We start from the raw sequence: 22148 nt of genomic DNA on the forward strand, positions 1-22148 counted from the left end.
GGAGTGGCGACATGTATAAACTCTATCACCAGTAACCTTTCTTGTACTAGTTTTTTATTTCTAGTGACCAAACAAACGCTATTTGGGCTCGTTGTTGTTGTTGTTGTTGTCTTCAGTCTTGAGACTGGTTTGATGCAGCTCTCCATGCTACTCTATCCTTTGCAAGCTTCTTCATCTCCCAGTACTTACTGCAACCTACATCCTTCTGAATCTGTTTAGTGTATTCATCTCTTGCTCTCCCTCTACGACTTTTACCCTCCATGCTGCCCGCCAATGCTAAATTTGTGACCCGTTGATGCCTCAGAATATGTTGTAGGGAAGCAGCCTACTCACGCCATAGTAAATTCACATCAGTCTTTCCACTGTGTGCCAGCCAGTCCGCTGTAACTAGCTCTGACGTCATAAAAGTTGCGCAATACTTTAGAAATCAAGTAAATAACCTAAAATGTTTCTAGCATGTCAGGAGTAATACTAAATTAAAATGTGTTGAATATCAGTTCGATAACTTTAACCATTTTCGAAATTTGGACGTTTTTCTGTAAAAATCATTGGCGCAACAGAAAAGAGCTAGAGATTTGAAAATTTATAGTTAGATTCCTTTTCCATAATAATTTAATAGAAACAGTACTTTGGATCTCACAAACTAAAATTTTAGTTGAAATTCATAATTTTCTGGTTTTTGTCTTAAAAATTAAGGAAGCAAGATAGATTAAGTAGGCTAATAAATAAGGCTAGGATGTTTATATTTAAGTAGAATGGAGATCCGCTATAACCACAAAGATGTGAGAAGTTTCATTTGAATAACTATAAAACTATAGCGATAGCATATCTCCAAAGGGCAAGTTCAGAGCTCGTCTACTGCATGCAGTGTAATTAAATTAATTCTCTCGCCCAAAATATTTAACTTAGCCACGTCAAACTTTTATTATGATTACTTACCTGTGTGCTGAATGCACATTTAAATTGAGAGCTTCATTTGCCATCAGCAAAAGAAGCTATGATTTATTCAATAACTTAATGTGGTGCATTACTAGTCCAGCGGCTAGTCGGGAGAGCCGATTTGATCAGGCGTTCCCTTAGCCGTCCGCACCGCGGCTTTATACATTATATAAGAACGCTGCGCGAGGAAGCAAGGCCCCAGTTCTCTCCAGACGCTGAATAGCACACCATATGTGTCGGGAGTCGCGTCGCGTCGGTATCATTGCTACAAACAGCCTCGGATGCCATATTAAGTTACTCGAGATACGCGTAACCATGAAATCATTTTCGAGTGAAGTGTTAATTCTGGGATGACTTTAATAATATGTCTTCAGTTTGCGTATGTCGTATTTTCACGTGCCGCCGCGGGACAAACATTCTACCATTATTTAGCGTGGCGTTTGATGAGCATATTCATCAAATTATGGCGAGCATTCATTTAAACATTTAATTTGGACATTTATAGTTGCATCAGCGCATTAGACTCTGAACTGCTCTGTTAGTTAGATCGTGTGGATTCTTTTGTTTTCATCTGTGACTTTCAGAATACAGATCGTTTTTTCACGACCATTTTTGATTATAAATCCCAGACAATCTCCTAATTCATCAGAGGAGGAGGATATTAGTGTTTAACGTCCCGTCGACAACGAGGTCATTAGAGACGGAGCCCAAGCTCGTGTTGGGGAAGGATGGGGAAGGAAATCGGCCGTGCCCTTTCAAAGGAACCATCCCGGCATTTGCCTGAAGCGATTTAGGGAAATCACGGAAAACCTAAATCAGGATGGCCGGAGACGGGATTGAACCGTCGTCCTCCCGAATGCGAGTCCAGTGTGCTAACCACTGCGCCACCTCGCTCGGTCCTAATTCATCAGAGCTATAAGCTGTAACTATAAGTGTATTCTCAGATGAAGTGGGCACTAGGAATTCTAATTACAGGCTTCACGTTTTGCTAATCACTTTCTGGTTGCCAATATTGTAGTTAGAGAGCCAGTGTTGAGAACGGCGAAAGACAGCATAAATAACATTCTAAATAATAGGAACTGGTTTTACATTCTACAAACCTAACATTTATATAAACAACATAAAATTGACATAATTCCACCCGCCGCCCCACATATGGTGCATCGGCCGGGAAGAAACTGAGTAATGTGAAAGTGATTTTTAAATATTGGGATTCGCGAGTGAAATACGACACGCAACTGAGTAATAGAACAGTGAAAGTGTTACGTGTGTATGTGGTCGACGCAATTGGATTAACGACGTATCTGGATTGACGGAGCTGGCACTGAGTCTAGCGGCGCTGCCGGCATCGCGAGAAGCCAGTTTCGCCTCACCGCAGTCATCCGCCGGAGCAGCCGGAGCCGCGCCTGCAGTTGCGGGCCACGCAAACACGCAACAGCCGTCGGAGTGCCGTCTGCAACTCAGCGAGCTGCGTCGCATCAGTAATCCTGGTACACCACGCCGGCAAAGCCATACATCGTGCAGAGGGAACTAAGTTAAGTGAAAAGTTGTTAAAAATTTTACTAACCTGCACTAAAAGATTGTCGGCGATGGAACCGCCAAAAGAAACTGAGGTTAAACTTAAATCAGAACCTATGTCTGTTGAGGGAACTGTAAATCCAGACAACGGTTCACGTGTAAATATGCATGAAAACAGTAATATTAAAGTGAAATATGACGTATTGTCTCCTGACAGGAGTGTGAAAAGGGGCACTGATTCAATAATAGAGACCCCTGTAGTAAAGCAGGAATCAGAAATTGTTAATTTATTGGATGATAGTTTATCTCATGAATTAAAAACAAAACAGTCATCAGAGGTGGTAGAGTTTAAACAGGAGAATTTAGATATGACTGATCAATCAGAAGTTTCATTTAGTTTTGATGGTTCTGGTGTTGGAGCTAGTTTTTCGTCAGCTGAGTATGATAAAAAGCCAGCTAGTGAGCAACCCAAAGACACTGGGGCTATTGATTTAAATGTTATATTACAAGCAATAGCTGCCAGTAATGCAAAAATGTCAGCCAGTAATGCTAGAATGACAGCTGAATTAAAGTCTGAAATTGTGGCCAGCCAAATAAATTTTAATAAACGGTTTGAGGCAATGGACAATAAATTAGAATCCAATAATGCTGAATTAAAGTATGAGATTGTGGCCAGCCAAACTAATTTTAATAAACGATTGGAGGTAATGGACGATACCTTCAAGGCTGGTAGCAATAAGTTGAAATAGGATCTGGACAGTTTGAATTATGAAATTGATTACAATCATGAGGATATTAAGAAAAAGGTTGCTCAACAGTTTTCTGAGATGTATAAAACAGTAAAATCAGAAGTTGCTGAGGTTCGCAGAGACTTCCAAATGGAAGATGCGAAGCTGGAGCACAAGTTAACAGAAAAGATCGAGGCGGAATCTGAACTGTGCTCAGATAGGTTTAAAGATGTTAATATAAAAGTGAACATATGTCAAGCAGAAGTAGACGCAATCAAAACTGATGCTACTCATATTGTGCAAAGACTAGATAATGTTGAAATGAAAGTAGTAAATATTAGTTCTAACATTGCTAACATTGAGAGTAAAGTAGCATCAGTACCTTCTGGTAATTGTAGTATACAACAAGTGGTAGCTGCAAACGCCGCTTTTATCGGGTGTCGGCAGTTCTTGCGGTTCGACCCAGATAAAAATAGATTTCTGGAACGATTTTGAAGATGTGATTCCACCAACTTGGTCTGAACGAGAGAAAATCTCATTTATTAGAAGCCATTTAGCAGGTGACGCCATGCGTTGGTCAGCTGAGGTTATGTTGAAGTGTAAAACATTAGCGGAATTTAAAACAGCTTTCATTAATGAGTATTGGTCTAGTAATAAGCAAAATGAAGTGTTGAGAGAATTTTGGAGTGGAAAACGCTTCAATGCAGGCAAGGAATCTATTAAAGAATTTGCTAGGTCATGGATTTCACATTTGTCACATTTGGCGGAAAAGCTAAAACCTGAAATGATAATACTAGGTATTGAAGCCAAACTGCCATGGTATTGGCAAACTAGAATTATATCTGCCCCTAGAGACAATCTGGATCGTTTCATTGAATATTTGGAACGTGTAGAACGTGTTGCTGCCAATGAGGAGCAAGCACGTAATAACAGAAATGCTAATAACAATAGTAGTAATTTTAGGAACGAGCAGAATGGCAATGTAAACATCAGAACAGTAGGTGTTCGCCATCCTAAGAGAGGCAGGAATTGGAGAAATAATTATCAGAACCAACAATGGCATCCAAATGACAAACAAAATTATGCATGTCAACAACAGTACAGAAAGCAATGCTGTGCCAGTTAACTATAATATAAATAAAGGAAACAGTAGTAGGCCGAGGCAGGAAAACTAGTCCCCGTCTATGAGGATACTGGCGCTCACCAGGCGGTTACTTTTCCTAAGCCAGTAGTTACGGTAATTGGTAAGACAGATCAGAATACTCAAACTGAACATGTGGATGAAGTGTCGGTAGCATTTAAGGATACAACTTTTGTGGCGGCGTTCGTAGGGACAAACAATTCGCTGTAGAAACGGCTACGAAGTCACCGCCACACTTTTAATAGCGGGCCGACCGGTCCGCTGGAACAGTGAACAGAAAGATGAAAACCCAAACACTCTGATTAAATAAAAGTCGGTACTTATCTTTATTAACGAAGATACAGAAACACAGTAGTGAACTCCGGGTCTACAGAGATCTGTCTAGTTCGAGTCGGAGCGGCTAGGTCAGCGTCGGCTGACGACAAACAACAACTCTGCTGCGATGAACACACAACTGACTAGCAAGTACACAATTCGGTGGCGAGTATACAACTGAGCGGCGAATACAGAACTGTCCTAGCGCTCGCGACTCCAGCGCTTAAGAACCCAGAAGCCAGCGGTGGCGCGCGCAGACTTGCGGCGATTTCCTGTCTCGCTGGCGCTGCTTATGCGGACGGCGTCCGGACGTTGATGCTGCCAACCTTTTGGCAGCGGGCTCGGGTGGCATTACTGGCTAGGATACAACAACAACAGAAATATTAGATCACTCACAGTATTTGATAGATACCGTGTTAGAGACGCTTTCTAAGTGGGAAGAGAAAGAGAAGGCGCAGCAGTGTAATGGTAGGGAAGAGCTACAAAATATTGAATTGTCAGGTGAAGAAGCAGAAGAAATTCATGCTTACATTTACGATGAGGATGATGTGCTCTTATCTAAAGTGCCTGTGCAGGATGTTGATACTGTACTAATAGATTTAGGACAGGAGGTAAGTGAGAATGTAGAGGGTAGCCTGTTGGGGGTCGATGAACCCAGTAACTGTGACCAGTTGTCACTTGAGAAGGAACCTGACAATAATAGTGAAAGTGGTTTAGCTGTAACTAGTGTTATGCCCGGTCTGGAGGCGCAGAATCGCTCAGACTACAGTAATTTGGGTCATGTTCAGCAAACTAAATGTAATGAAGTCGTGAGGTGTTTCGATTTGAAATTAATAGATCGATTGGAAAAGACAGCTGAAAATGTAATTCAGGAAACCCATACACACTTTGACCTAAATGTAATGAAGACAGATGTCGATCACTTTAGTTGGAGACGAATCAAAAAGGAACTATTGGATGGGTTTGAGGAACCACCTGTACAACCTAGAATAAGCCACCCTATAATAATAGTGAATATGTTGGGTATCAATGTACGTTGTCTCTTAGACAGTGGAGGTGAGGTGAGTGCGATATCTCAGTCCTTCTTTGCTGCATTACCTGGTAAAGACAAGCTTACAGTAATGAGGGTATCAGGACTAAGAATAATTGGTGCTACTGGCAAGGTGTCAAAAACGGTAAAGCAAGAAGCTTTGCTGCCCTTTAACATTAATGGTAATTTAATTGATCATCCATGTTTAATTGTAAACAATCTCAGTATTGAGGTATTAATTGGCATAGATTTTTTGTCAAAATATCAGAGTGTTGTTGACTTTGAAAGAAGCCAGTTAAAAATGGTCTTGCCAATAACCGGAGTAATTACAGTACCTTTTAGTGATAAACATGTAGTAACTAATGATGAAACTTGGGAGCTGCCTATACGAGTTCTGAAAAATAGGAGATATTGGGACGAAGGTGTTAATCTTAGTACAAGTAAGCTAAACACAGAAGAAGAAGAAGCAATTATTTTGGACAAAATAGAAGCTAAATTGCAGGAAATCAATAAAATTTCAGCTAATCAGAAGGAAGAACTGAGACAGTTTTTAAAAAGGCATTATAAGGTATTTTCAGATCGACGTGGCGTGGTCAAAGGTTATGAATGAATGCTGTAGGGAGGAGGTTGTTCTGTGACCTCAACACAGTGTGGCAGCTGTGCAGTCCCAGCTGTGTGAGATCTTCTTTCCATTTCAGGTCTCACTCACTCTTCATCTTTCCTATCTACAAAAATTTCGACTCTTACTCTCAAATACTAAAATCTTCCGGCATGACTATCAAGCCAGCATTAAACAAATGAATACTGTAGGGAGGAGGTTGTTCTGTAACCTCTACACAGTGCGGCAGCTGTGCAGTCCCAGCTGTGTGAGATCTTCTTTCCTTTTCACGTCTCACTCATTCTTCATCTTTTCTATCCACTTAAAATTTCGACCTCTTCTTTCCAATACGAAAATTTTCTGAAACGAATGAATGCTGTAGGGAGGAGGTTGTTCTGTAACCTCTACACAGTGTGGCAGCTGTGCAGTCCCAGCTGTGTGAGATCTTCTTTCCATTTCAGGTCTCACTCACTCTTCATCTTTCCTATCTACAAAAATTTCGACCTCTTCTTTCCAACACACTAAATTTTCCGTTATGGTTATCAAGCCAGCATTAAACAAATGAATGCTGTAGGGAGGAGGTTGTTCTGTAACCTCTACACAGTGTGGCAGCTGTGCAGTCCCAGGTGTGTGAGATCTTCTTTCCATTTCAGGTCTCACTCATTCTCCATCTTTCCTATCCACCAAAATTTACGCTCTTACTCTCAAATACTAAATTTTTCGTTATGATTATCAAGCCAATAATAAACTAGTGAATTCTGTAGGGAGGAGGTTTTTCTGTAACCTCTACACAGTGTGGCAGCTGTGCAGTCCCAGCTGTGTGAGATCTTCTTTCGTTTTCAGATCTCACTCATTCTTCATCTTTCCTATCCATCAAAATTTCGGCGCTTACTCTCAAATACTAAAATTTTCCGTCATGGCTATCAAGCCATGAGTTCTGGAACCATTCTATCCACCGATTAGTGAAGAAAAATACCTAATGTGACAAACCTAACAGTGACGTAAACAATAGAGAAGTATGACGTAATTAAGATACAAATGTATTTGAGTAACAATTATGTATAGTACCCTGGCAATATAGTAAGTACAAAGTGTTGTTTTCTTGGAAATGGTCCCACAACAGTAATTTAAAAAGATGTACAAATTCGTGTACAAGCAGGATCTGAAGTGGCAGTAAAACCTAGTGTATGCATTAAAGTAACTAATAAATAGTAAGAAATAGTGCTTAGTGTTATGAAAAATATGCAGGTAAATTGCAAGAATAAACTCACCTTGTGTAGCAAGGAATGGCAGTGGAATAGAATTGAACAGTGTTTGTGGTTGAGACGTGAAGGACACGTCCCTGAAGTATTTATAAGGTTGGAGCTGGCCATTATTTTGGTGTAGTGTGTGACAGGACATCTGTGACTTTCAGAATACAGAACGTTTTTTCACGACCGTTTTTGATTATAAATCCCAGACAATCTCCTAATTCATCAGAGCTATAAGCTGTAACTATAAGTGTATTCTCAGATGAAGTGGGCACTAGGAATTCTAATTACAGGCTTCACGTTTTGCTAATCTCTTTCTGGTTGCCAATATTGTAGTTAGAGAGCCAGTGTTGAGAACGGCGAAAGACAGCATAAATAACATTCTAAATAATAGGAACCGGTTTTACATTCCACAAACCTAACATTTATATAAACAGCATAAAATTGACATAATTCCACCCGCTGCCCCACAATGCCCTACCAACCGGTCCCTTCTTCTTGTCAAGTTGTGCCATAAACTTCTCTTCTCCGCAATTCTATTCAGTACCTCCACATTAGTTATGTGATCTACCCATCGAATCTTCAGCATTCTTCTGTAGCACCACATTTCGAAAGCTTCTACTCTCTTCTTGTCCAAACTATTTATCGTCCATGTTTCACGTCCATACATGGCTACACTCCATATAAATACTTTCAGAAACGATTTCCTGACACAAAAATCTATACTCGATGTTAACAAATTTCTCTTCGTCAGAAACGCTTTCCTTGCCATTTCCAGTCTACATTGTATATCCTCTCTACTTCGACCATCATCAGTTATTTTGCTCCCCAAATAGCAAAACTCCTTTACTACTTTAAGTGTCTCATTTCCTAATCTAATTCCCTCAGCATCACCCGACTTAATTCGACTACATTCAGTTATCCTCGTTTTGCTTTTGTTGATGTTCATCTTATATCCTCCTTTCAAGACACTGTCCATTCCGTTCAACTGCTCTTCCAAGTTCTTTGCTGTCTCTCACAGAATTACAATGTCATCGGCGAACCTCAACGTTTTTATTTCTTCTCCATGGACTTTAATACCTACTCCGAATTTTCCTTTTGTTTCCTTCACCGCTTGCTCAATATACAGATTGAATAATATCGGGGACAGGCTACGACCCTGTCTCACTCCCTTCCCAACCACTGCTTCCCTTTCATGCCCCTCGACTCTTATAAATGCCATATGGTTTCTGTACAAATTGTAAGTAGACTTTCGCTCCCTGTATTTTCACCCCTGCCACCTTTAGAATTTGAAAGAGAGTATTCCAGTCAACATTGTCAAAAGCTTTCTCTAAGTCTACAAATGATAGAAATGTAGGTTTCCCTTTCCTTAATCTTTCTTCTAAGATAAGTCGTAGAGTCAGTATTGCCTCACGTGTTCCAACACTTCTACGGAATCCAAACTGATCTCACCCTAGGTCGGCTTCTACCAGTTTTTCCATTCGTATGTAAAGAATTCGCGTTAGTATCTTGCAGCTGTGACTTACTCAACTGATAGTTTGGTAATTTTCACATCTGTCAACACCTGCTTTCTTTGGGATTGGAATTATTATATTCTTCTTGAAGTCTAAGGGTATTTCGCCTGTCTCATTCATCTTGCTCACCAGATGGTAGAGTTTTGTCGGGACTGGCTCTCCCAAGGCCGCCAGTAGTTCCAATGGAATGTTGTCTACTCCCAGGGCCTTGTTTCGACTCAGGTCTTTCAGTGCTCTGTCAAACTCTTCACGCAGTATTGTATCTCCCATTTCATCTTCATCTACATCTTCTTCCATTTCCATAATATTGTCCTCAAGTACATCGCCCTTGCATAGACCCTCTATATACTCCTTCCACCTTTCTGCTTCCCTTCTTTGCTTAGAACTGGATTTCCATCTGAGCTCTTGATATTCATACAAGTGGTTCTCTTTTCTCCAAAGGTCTCTTTAATTTTCCTGTAGGCAGTATCTATCTTACCCCTAGTGAGATAAGCCTCTACATCCTTACATTTGTCCTCTAGCCATCCCTACATAGCCATTTTGCACTTCCTGTCGATCTCATTTTTGAGACTTTTTTATTCGTTTTCGCCTGCTTCATTTACTGCGTTTTTATATTTTCTCCTTTCATCAATTAAATTCAATATTTCTTCTGTTACCCAAGGATTTCTACTAGCCCTCGTCTTTTTACCTACTTGATCCTCTGCTGCCTTCACTACTACGTCCCTCAGAGCTACCCATTCTTCTTCTACTGTATTTCTTTCCCCATCCCTGTCAATTGTTCCCTTATGCCTCCCTGAAACTCTGTACAACCACTGGTTTAGTCAGTTTATCCAGGTCCCATCTTAAATTCCCACCTTTTTGCAGTTTCTTCAGTTTTAGTCTACAGTTCATAACCAATAGATTGTGGTCAGAGTCCACATCTACCTCTGGAAACGTCTTACAATTTAAAACCTGGTTCCTAAATCTCTGTCTTACCATTATATAATCTATCTGATACCTTCTAGTATCTCCAGGATTCTTCCATGTATACAACCTTCTTTTATGATTCTTGAACCAAGTGTTAGCTATGATTAAGTTATGCTCTGTGCAAAATTCTACCAGACGGCTTCCTCTTTCATTTCTCTCCCCCAATCCATATTCACCCACTGTGTTTCCTTCTCTCCCTTTTCCTACTCTCGAATTCCAGTCACCCATGACTATTAAATTTTCGTCTCCCTTCACTACCTGAATAATTTCTTTTAACTCATCATACATTTCATCAATTTCTTCATCATCTGCAGAGCTAGTTGGCATATAAACTTGTACTACTGTAGTAGGCATAGGCTTCGTGTCTATCTTGGCCACAATAATGCGTTCACTATGCTGTTTGTAGAAGCTCACCCGCACTCCTATTTTTTTATTCATTATGAAACCTACTCCTGCATTACCCCTATTTGATTTTGTATTTATAACCCCGTATTCACCTGACAAAAAGTCTTGTTCCTCCTGCCACCGAACTTCACTAATTCCCACTATATCTAACTTCAACCTATTCATTTCCCTTTTTGAATTTTCTAACCTACCTGCCCGATTAAGGGATCTGACATTCCACGCTCCGATCCGTAGAACGCCAGTTTTCATTCTCCTGATAACGACGTCTTCTTGAGTAGTCCCCGCCCAGAGATCCGAATGGGGGACTATTTTACCTCCGGAATATTTTACCCAAGAGGACGCCATCATCATGTAACCATACAGTAAACATGCATGCTCTCGGGAAAAATTACGGCGGTAGTTTCCCCTTGCTTTCAGCCGTTCGCAGTACCAGCACAGCAAGGCCGGTTTGGTTAGTGTTACAAGGCCAGATCAGTCAATCATCCAGACTGTTGCCCCTGCAATTACTGAAAAGGCTGCTGCCCCTCTTCAGGAACCACACGTTTGTGTGGCCTCTCAACAGATACCCCTCCGATGTGGTTGCACCTATGGTACGCCCATCTATATCGCTGAGGCACACAAGCCTCCCCACCAACGGCAAGTTCCATGGTTCATAGGGGGAAGGCTCACAGGACACTTATTCCATCTTTTATCTGAGCTTCTGTATGTCGATAAAATTGGTTCTGAACTGGGAATGCAACTCAGACCGCCCTTAACGCGGAATTTGTTCCCTTCGTGACAATATAGCTCGGCTACAATTTGTTGTTTGTTCAAAATTGCAGATTCCTCAACATCTCCACATATTGCACGTGAATGGGTTCGAATCCTGGCCCGGCACTAAAGATTTCATTATGCATTATCAAGATCTAGCATGAGAACACCTATCTGCTGGTGGATAATAATTTCGATTTTTAATGTATTTTCATTCGTTGTCAACACTAACGATATTTGACATTTTTGACTCCCAGTGAGACATAGAACTATTTACGAGATCACTGTAAGTTCAACAAGATGTTATTCCGAGCTGCTGGTGGAGAAAAATTCTGTAGCTGACGTCTCTTTGCGTGTAGTCAACAACTATATGTGTGGGGCTCTATTCCCAGTCAGCACTGAACTCTTCGTCATATTATTTCTAGTTCAAACATGTTCACATGGTGCTGCTGGCGCAACAAATCCATATTTAACGTTCGTTTTCTCTAGAATATAACAGCGATAGGTGCCGGGTTGGAGTCCTGGGAAGGAAAAAATTAATGTTTCGTCTCGTCATTTCAGTTAAAACATCTAGCTACTGCCGAGAAAATGCGATATGTCACGGTTGATTGTTCTTCGATATCTATCCGATTAGGTTCTGGGTTCGAATCCCTGTCCAACACAAAACTTTACCTCACGGCATTTCAAATAAGTTACTTGTTAAGAGGCAATATTTAACATCTATCGTAGTTCTTCAACAGGGACAATAGGAGCTGGGTAGGAATTCGGGTCCGTTAAAAATGTTTGCGTTATGTAATTTAAATTTGGTATTTGCTAATTGATACTAACTAAAATCGAGGTATATCACTCTCTGTATGCCTAATCAGGAATGACTGTTAGTTTCCGTCAGTCACGAAATCTTTGCTTAGTCTGCATGACATGGGTTCGAATCCATATGCAGAACGAGACGGTTCGTCGTGTCATTTGAATTTCATACGTATTCTCAACTAGCTGCTCGTGAATAACTTAAATTTTTAATGTCATTTTGTGTTAAATAATAAGTACGGTATGTTACTTCGAAGAGGAAATCATGAATACGACGGACTTACTACGTGCATTACCTATCTGACGTAATAATGACAGTGGTAACATTTCAGGAATGTCATTTATTGTAATAAATGTGAGCTTACAAGCCTTAAGGACAGTTTTACTTGTGATAAGGTGTTCCCTGATATGTGTATTATCGTAGTATTACTACACTCCTGGAAATGGAAAAAAGAACACATTGACACCGGTGTGTCAGACCCACCATACTTGCTCCGGACACTGCGAGAGGGCTGTACAAGCAATGATCACACGCACGGCACAGCGGACACACCAGGAACCGCGGTGTTGGCCGTCGAATGGCGCTAGCTGCGCAGCATTTGTGCACCGCCGCAGTCAGTGTCAGCCAGTTTGCCGTGGCATACGGAGCTCCATCGCAGTCTTTAACACTGGTAGCATGCCGCGACAGCGTGGACGTGAACCGTATGTGCAGTTGACGGACTTTGAGCGAGGGAGTATAGTGGGCATGCGGGAGGCCGGGTGGACGTACCGCCGAATTGCTCAACACGTGGGGCGTGAGGTCTCCACAGTACATCGATGTTGTCGCCAGTGGTCGGCGGAAGGTGCACGTGCCCGTCGACCTGGGACCGGACCGCAGCGACGCACGGATGCACGCCAAGACCGTAGGATCCTACGCAGTGCCGTAGGGGACCGCACCGCCACTTCCCAGCAAATTAGGGACACTGTTGCTCCTGGGGTATCGGCGAGGACCATTCGCAACCGTCTCCATGAAGCTGGGCTACGGTCCCGCACACCGTTAGGCCGTCTTCCGCTCACGCCCCAACATCGTGCAGCCCACCTCCAGTGGTGTCGCGACAGGCGTGAATGGAGGGACGAATGGAGACGTGTCGTCTTCAGCGATGAGAGTCGCTTCTGCCTTGGTGCCAATGATGGTCGTATGCGTGATTGGCGCCGTGCAGGTGAGCGCCACAATCAGGGCTGCATACGACCGAGGCACACAGGGCCAACACCCGGCATCATGGTGTGGGGAGCGATCTCCTACACTGGCCGTACACCACTGGTGATCGTCGAGGGGACACTGAATAGTGCACGGTACATCCAAACCGTCATCGAACCCATCGTTCTACCATTCCTAGACCGGCAAGGGAACTTGCTGTTCCAACAGGACAATGCACGTCCGCATGTATCCCGTGCCACCCAACGTGCTCTAGAAGGTGTACGTCAACTACCCTGGCCAGCAAGATCTCCGGATCTGTCCCCCATTGAGCATGTTTGGGACTGGATGAAGCGTCATCTCACGCGGTCTGCACGTCCAGCACGAACGCTGGTCCAACTGAGGCGCCAGGTGGAAATGGCATGGCAAGCCGTTCCACAGGACTACATCCAGCATCTCTACGATCGTCTCCATGGGAGAATAGCAGCCTGCATTGCTGCGAAAGGTGGATATACACTGTACTAGTGCCGACATTGTGCATGCTCTGTTGCCTGTGTCTATGTGCCTGTGGTTCTGTCAGTGTGATCATGTGATGTATCTGACCCCAGGAATGTGTCAATAAAGTTTCCCCTTCCTGGGACAATGAATTCACGGTGTTCTTATTTCAATTTCCAGGAGTGTAGATTTATTGCGATACAGAGTAGTGTTTTCTAGTGGTGACTTGTTGGAACCATTTTCAATAGTCAAACGACTGTACCAAGGAGCGATTAGAGGACCTGGTAGACAGCTGCGTTATGTGGGTTGTATGCGAATCAGGCTAAATGCAATTCAGGTCGTTCGGATACTTTTGAGCATGACTGTACATCACTATGTATACAAAAAGGTAAATAATGAGGTAATTAAACAAAAAAATGGTTCAAATGGCTCTGAGCACTATGGGACTTAACTTCTGAGGTCATCAGTCTCATAGAACTTAGAACTACTTAGACCTAACTAACCTAAGGACATCACAAACATGCATGCATGCCCGAGGCAGCATTCGAACCTGCGACCGTAGTGGTCGCGCGGTTCCAGACTGTAGCGCCTAGAACCGCTCGGCCACTTTGGTCGGCGGTAATTAAACAATTTCCTCCGATTCTATGAAAGGTGATAGTACACTGTTCTTAGTAATGATGAAGTCAGTTACTACAAAATTGCAATCTGTTGTCATAATTAACTTTTCGGTTTCATTTGATCCAAGTCGACAAACAAACTATGCGACATCAGCGCTGTATTACTCGACTGGCTTACATAAAATGAGTATTTGCAGAGCGAGGCCGGTAAAAGACTACATATACTTATATCTGTACAAATTACTGTAAGACTACAACTGTACAGGGTGCTCTGAAACTCCGTTACAAACTTCTAGGGCTTTTAGAGGGGAGTGAGTACGTGATGCGGGGGCTATTCGGAAAGTACGTTCCGATCGGCAACGAAATGGAAACTTCTTTGAGATTCTGTCGAAGTTTTGCTTATATGTGTTGGGCAGTGTCTGTAGTACGCCCGTCGGTCGCGTCACGTCGCCGTTTTCAGTTCTGAATGCACGTAAAGATGCCTAGAAAATACCATCTCCCGCCCAGAACGAGTGCCTGGTGAGAAAGTTTGCCTGAAGCTATGCAGCGCTCATATCATAACTGCCACGCGTTTCCTTCTTGAAGACAATTCTCAGCCGAATACTGCAGGGGCAATGATGATGCTCCTGCAACGTTTTCGATGGGAAGTGTTTAATCACCCACAATAATTGGCTCCCTCTGAGTTTCATTTCTCCTCACATGAACCGCTGGCTATGAAGAGAACATTTTGGCACATACAACAAGCTGTAGACCAGCGTAGAGGTTTCGCGGAAAGGACTCACGGCTACCTTTGTATGACGAGGTTATTGGAAAGTTGGTACAACGCTACGATAAACGTCAAAGTCGGAGCGGCGAATATGTTGATAAGTAGCTAGATGTTGTAGCTAGCTGTTGCAAATACAACATTCTCGATTTTCGCAGTGGTTTCCACTTCGCGGCCGATCGGAACTTACTTTCCAAATACCCCTTGTATTCTGAATGAGAACCCATGTCCGGAAACGTGCTGATCGACAGTTTGAATTCAGAGGTGCAACACGTCCACGTCTACTGAGGGAAAGGGAAGAGTCTCAGAATTGCTTGTCCTCGTACGCAATAGGGTAGGCAGGATGACGTGTGCGAAGTCAGACGGTCACCTGATGTCGGTTGACGACTGCCTTGCTACGAGACTCCTGTAGAGTCAGCGGAAGATCTGCTGGCACGAGTTCTGGCCGCTGCACTACAAACTGAAGAGACACTAGATGGGATGTAGAGCGCGTGCCAAAACATGCTTCGTAGGTACATCATCTGTAACAACGTTGGTGGTCGCCACATCGCGCCGCTATTGTAATGCACCTGTACTGTTCTGAACGTACAGTGTGCTGGGTTCCTTTTTGTTTTGCAATAATGTAAACATGTAATATTTAAATGTTAATACTAACAAATGTGCTTAAGTGATAAATGGATCTTTCGTTCTATTTCCTTTCGAAGTGTTACCTAATAATTGTACTGCTTCATGGCTAATTCAACTTCTCAAGCATAAGTGGATGAATTAAAATCTGCACTGAAACAGTCGTAGAGTGGAAACGGTACGTTCCCGGACATGGGCTCTATTCAAAATACAGGGTGTCCCAAAAAGAATGTCCCAATTTTAAATAGTATTATTTATAAGGAAGAAGGGCTTAACACCAACAAATTGTATACTAAATTACTCAGGAAAGACAGAAGTTTATAAAAATCCATCATAAATGTTCAATATATCCTCCATTGGCTGCACGGATGACATCTAGCTGATAGCCGAATTCATCCCAAACTGAGCGTAAGGTGTTTTCTGTCACTGAAGCTACAGCAGCTGATATTTTGGTTTTTAGTTCATCAATGTAACGAGGTAAGGGAGAAACGCAAACACATTGTTCAACGTGGCCCCACGGGAAGAAATCACATGGGGTTAAGTCAGGGGACCTAGGAGGCCTTCTGCTGCGCGGACGCCGTATTGTGCTAGACTGGCTGCACGCCCCACGTCAGTGCTCATAGCGACATGTAGTGTATTTTTTCTGAAACACTAGACCATGCCGATTACATCTAGCGCTGTTTCAGTTACCTAGTGATATTTGTCTCAATATTATTACAAGTTAAAATCGGGCCATTCTTTTTGGGACACCCTGTATTAAGTGTTCACTCCCTTCTAAAAGTCCAGAAGTTTTAACGGGAATTACCGAGCGCCCTTTGTAAGGCTTCGCCAGCTTCCACTCACAGATAGAATATAGGTACAAAGGAACTGTAGGAGACTGATAGATTCCTGTCTGAAACCGGTTCCTGGAAATTTTATGGGTAGATTTCCGGGAACATCTCAAAACAACTGGGGTAATATGCTATCACTTAATGGCGAAATTAACTTGAAACCTTAATAATAAAATCCGTCTACTCTTTTATTAATAATGAATTTACTTCGTCACTCTACATCTCGGAGCATAGTTTCTTCCTCAGGGCTTCAAACGTTATGTAAGGACCTTCATTACGATATCACACGTCAGAAAAGCCTATCTGTGGGAACGGTAGTGCGTACTTAGTTGCAGTTTGCGAAGTTGTAGTGAATGCAGAATTACAGAAGCATATATGCCGATTTTCGTTACAAATTACATTATATCTCAGAATTTTTTCGATTTCTGTTGTATATTTCATCATAACTAACTACCACACATTGTTTGCGCTGTTTCCTGAAAATATACAGTTTTCAAAGATGATACTTCACGTTTCAAACAACATCGTAAATTGCATGGATATTTCAACAATGCAAAGACAATAAATAACTTGCGTGTTACACAACCCAACTGAATCTTAAATTAATTTTGCAGAAAATTAAGGATGTCCTTTTCTTCTCGCGAATGGTTAAAATTGAACATGGAACATTAGTATTACAGTTTACAAACACAAATGAGTTACTTGACAGTCATTTGCCTTTTACATAGAAATAAATACTAGTATATTGCGCAGGCACGCAATATGCATAAATGTTCATTTTATACACGACGCAATAGCTAAGTGGCTTGGTGGCTCAGTGGCATACTGCGGGGCTACCGGTCCTTACGTCCCGAGTTCGCTTCCCAGTTTGAAGAAGATTTTTTATCTCCCAATTATCACTTCTTTCACCCGTGGTAACGCTTGTTAATGTGAGAAATACTCAGTTGTACTGTGGTGCGGAGTCCATATTAATCTTTAGTGGCCCCTGTAACTAACTGGGTCAGAGGAATCCTCGCCGAGCTCATAGTTCCAAATACAGACCTATTTTATGTCCAAAAGAGCTAGGAATCCTATGGAACCTCGCCACGGCATGCCGTCATAGGGAAGAAGCAAAGGGACAATATAGACTACATGGTGGATCTGTTAGAAGAACACAAGAAGGCAAAGCAGCGCAAAAAAGACCACATCTTCCGCATCTTATTCCAAATATCCCAGCAGCCCACTTTCAGCGACATCATCCCCGAATTACAGTCAACATTGCTCCCCTAGCTCATTTCCTCTCTATAATATCCAGAAGGAAAATAATATAGTCAAGAAATATAAGAGTGTATTTCTTTCGCTCAATCATATACTATTTATTACCTTTGTTTTCGTTTGTGTGTGCTAAATTTCTCCGCAGGAAGTATTTGACACAAGGGTGGCGCAAAATGTTGTCGAGCATATGTTGTTATGGATACATTGCTGAGACATGTAGTGTTCCTGTGATTGACCTAGATGTTTTGTGCAGATTTCCAACAGTAGAGTCCCTGAAACTAATTTCTGACAAAATAAAGACATACTCTTTTGGTCGTGCTAAACCTAAGTCCGCCATAAAAAATATTATTCACACCTTTAACAGAAAGAAGGAAGGAAGATTAGAGCTTACCGTCCTGTCGACGGCGCAGTCACTGGAGACGAAGCACAAGCTCGGATTACGAAAGTACGGGGAAGAAATAGGCCGTTCCCTTTTCAAAATAACCATCCCCAGTACTTGCCTGTAGCGATTCAGGGAAATCACGGGAAACTTAAATCTGGATGGCCGGACGGAGATATGAACAGTCGTCCTCCCGAATGCGAATCTCTTTAAAAAGGTAAACTCCCCTGTGCGGTGAGCTGTGGATAGTGGAGAACTGGTACCAGGCTGTCATATGACCCTCCAGAGCTTACGTAAGTCATGGCAGTGAAATGACGCGTAAATGCCAGTAGCTGTATAGAATCAGAAAGTACGTTTTCATCTTGGGTTTGGTTAGGCACAAGTACGCGTGGCTTGTACAGTAGATGCGTCTGTAAGACATGTTTCGCGACTTGGCTGAGCGCACTACTTTCAAGTCATATATGTATGATCGTGCTTTTATATCTGATTTTGAGTTCGGTGGTGCAGAGCTGTTCGTAATTCGCGGCTGCTTCCCAGGACGATGTGGAAGACTTTACATTTTTATGTGATGGTGCACTTGCCCTTTTAGATGAAGAAAGGAAAGGAAAGGCGCAGGACTGCTAAAAACTAACAACAGAAAATAACTACGGAAACAAGACGCACCCAGAACAGTACAACTTCCACTAACTACATCAACACACGCCCACAACACCACAAAGTGCAATGAATGCAACAACGGACTTCAGAGAACACTCAGTATCAGACATTTCCAAATAAACATGGCGTCACGGTGCCACAAAAGACTGTACTACGCATGCACGACTTCTCGAGTACATTGTGAAAAAGCTATATACTACATTATATGCGACTTACATATGCGGTAGGATCCGCATAGACATTAGGTGAAAAAAAATGGTTCAAATGTCTCTGAGCACTATGGGACTTAACATCTGAGGTCATCAGTCCCCTAGAACTTAGAACTACTTAAACCTAACTAACCCAAGGACATCACACACACACCCATTCCAGGGCAGAATTTGAACCTGCGACCGCCTAGAACTGCTCGTCCACACCGGCCGGCCCATTAGGTCAACTTTTGTATGAGACGATGTTTCGCGAGGCTTCAGATTGACGTGATGCTAATACAAATTGCGATACATGTATCCCACTGTAAACGTATCTTAGATGGACCGACGTGGAGACGTAGCAGTAGGGCAGAAAGGAGGCATCGTGGTTGGAGGTGCCCATGGCTACACCGTATATGAAACTGCCTGATTTGTTAGCGTATCAACGCAGACAACCTGCAAGGACGTGTTCATCTCTCGCAGCCATGCAACAAGGTGTAAGTAAAGTTATTTCATAAAAATTCTAACTGCTAGGGACAGGAGACGTGTGTCACACCTATGTGATAACTAATCATTTCAAATCCGACAAGAGTTACTGTTTTCAGGAATTGCAACTCCATCTAATCCAGCTTCCAAAAAACATTGCGAAACGATCAGCAAGCAAAGGGAATTTGGAGTCGGGTGCCTCACAAAAGTTCATTGCTCAGCTGTGGCACACAAAACAACACGTCTTCACTTGGCTAGAAACAGAAACCGGACAGTAACTGACGTGTAGTGTGGTCTGACGAAAGCTGTTATATCTCCTTTCAAACGATGCAAGGCGCCGAGTTCAGCGCGGGGCGTTTAACCCGTAATATGTCGAGGGGCTAATTAAGGCTGGATGCGGTTGTTTGACGTTTTGAGGGTGTTTTTCGTACCATGACTTGGGCCCACTCGTTCAAGTTACCGTGAACATGAATATGTTTATATTAACATTCTTGGTGACCAAATCTCTTTTCTTCTACATCTTCATAATGACTATTTTGTGGGCACTTCCGTCTTCCAAGTGACAACAGCCGTGTTCACAGGACTCTTCATACATTCCTGGTCTGACTAGGCTTGTCCTCCATCCTCTGGAGTTTTGCTGTGCGGCGTGGGATCCGCATTTGATGGGATTGAAGGAGGACATCGAGGAAGTTCAAAGAGAGGTAGCTGGTTTTGTATTATCGCGAAACGAGGGAGGGAGTGCCACTGATATGATACACGAATTGGGGCAGCAGTCATTAAAACAAAAACGTTTTTCTCTCCGTCAGGACCTTCTCGTGAAATTCCAATCGCCAACTTTCTTCACCGAGTGTGAAAATATTTTGATGACGCCCACTTACATAAGGAGAAATGATCACCATAATACAATAAGAGAAATCAGAACTCGCACGGATGGATTTAAGTGTTCATTCTTCCCATGCCCTCTTCGACGGTGAAACGGTACAGAAATAGTTTAAAGATGGTTCGATGGACCCTCTGCCAGGCACTTGATTGTGAACTACGCAGTAATCATGAGATGTAGATGTAGAGAGATGTAGAACTGGCCCGCTAAATCACCCGATCTTAACTGCATTGAAAATATCTGGAACTGTTTAGAACAGCGTAGCAATGAACATCGCCGCACTTCGGTAATTGTACGTGACCTGATCATTAATGAGTGGCTACAGCTGGATTGGCGTACCTGAAGAAACTCGTCGACTCTCTTCCCCTCCGAACAGAGGCAACGATCAAGGCTAGAAGCGGTGATGCATGGTATTAGCACCATGTCTCGTGGAGGTGATTTAATTTTTTTGTCCTGCGAGCTTATGCAAGTGATCTTCGAAGCAGAGGATAGGCATGTCCTATAAAGTGGATACCGAGCTACTGACTGGCGTTACACGTTTAAGTACAGTAACAGCACAGCGTGGAACAAGTAGCCGGCCGGAGTGGCCGAGCGGTTCTAGGCGCTACAGTCTGGAACCGCGCGACCGCTACGGTCGCAGGTTCGAATCCTGCCTCGGGCATGGATGTGTGTGATGTCCTTAGGTTAGTTAGGTTTAAGTAGTTCTAATTTCTACGGGACTCATGACCTCAGAAGTTAAGTCCCATAGTGCTCAGGGCCATTTGAACCATTTTTGTGGAACAAGTTAAATGACACGATTTAGGGGCTGTTACTGTTTAGTAACGACGCCGACTTCTGAGTGAGCCGGCTGCTGGCGCCGCGCAAAGCGCCGCGAGTGCGGCGGCAACACCAGAGCGGCGGTCTTCGCGACTGAGTCAGCCGTAACGCGCTTCCGCGAAGCCGCTGCCGACTCGCTCCTGAATACGAGCCACGCTGCGAGCTACCGTGCGAGTGACGCATTACCTGGCATGACTCAAGTAGCGCCGCGGCTGCTGCTTACGATAACCGCTGCCAGATTACTCCCATTGTCCCCGAGTACATCATCGCCATCGCTTGCCACGGTAATGATGCATGATACCCATACTAACAAATCCAACCTTGCATGAACTATCGCAGCTAGTAAGCCACTACTGCTCTTACTACCCATCCCACTGTCGCAGTCGTTTTTTTCCCACGGCACGAGCCATGGAACTTTCTTCCCTCTGCTCTTCAAATCACTACCCTCACTCGCGTTTCGTCCACTATCTATCACCTGATGGACCGTGTTAATGCGTAGTCTTACGCAGACGCACGGATAACATCACAGCCCAGCATCCTGTGATCCACTTACTAGATAATTAACATGTTTACAGAGGTGACAGTAGAACTTTTGGTTTGGTCACCACGTTGGTGCGGGCGTGGAGGGGCCCCATCTCTTTTTAAATGGTCGTCGCTATTGGCACATGGAGACTCTACTTTTTACGTTACAAAACGAGTAAACATCGTGATCAGTTCCATCTCCAGAACGATACGAGTAATGACTTTCACAGAGAAAATAAATATAGCCTTTGTAGATATTCACCTCGTTTTATAAATACCACGTTCAAGGTGATTACCACTTACCCACCCTCATAGCCGTGAGTGTTAAGGTTCTGCTTCCGGGATGGGCAGATGCACCGGCCCCGATGGAATCCGCCTCGTGGATCAACGGCAACTGTCAGTGTGCCGGCCAGTCTGCATGTTGTTTTTAGACGGTTTTCCACATCCGACTAGGTGAATAACGGATTGGTACCCAAGTCCCGCCTCAGTTCCACGATTCGCACAC

The sequence above is a fragment of the Schistocerca serialis genome, chromosome 2 (genome assembly GCF_023864345.2).
Source record: "Schistocerca serialis cubense isolate TAMUIC-IGC-003099 chromosome 2, iqSchSeri2.2, whole genome shotgun sequence".
Classification (NCBI taxonomy): Eukaryota; Metazoa; Arthropoda; class Insecta; order Orthoptera; family Acrididae; genus Schistocerca; species Schistocerca serialis.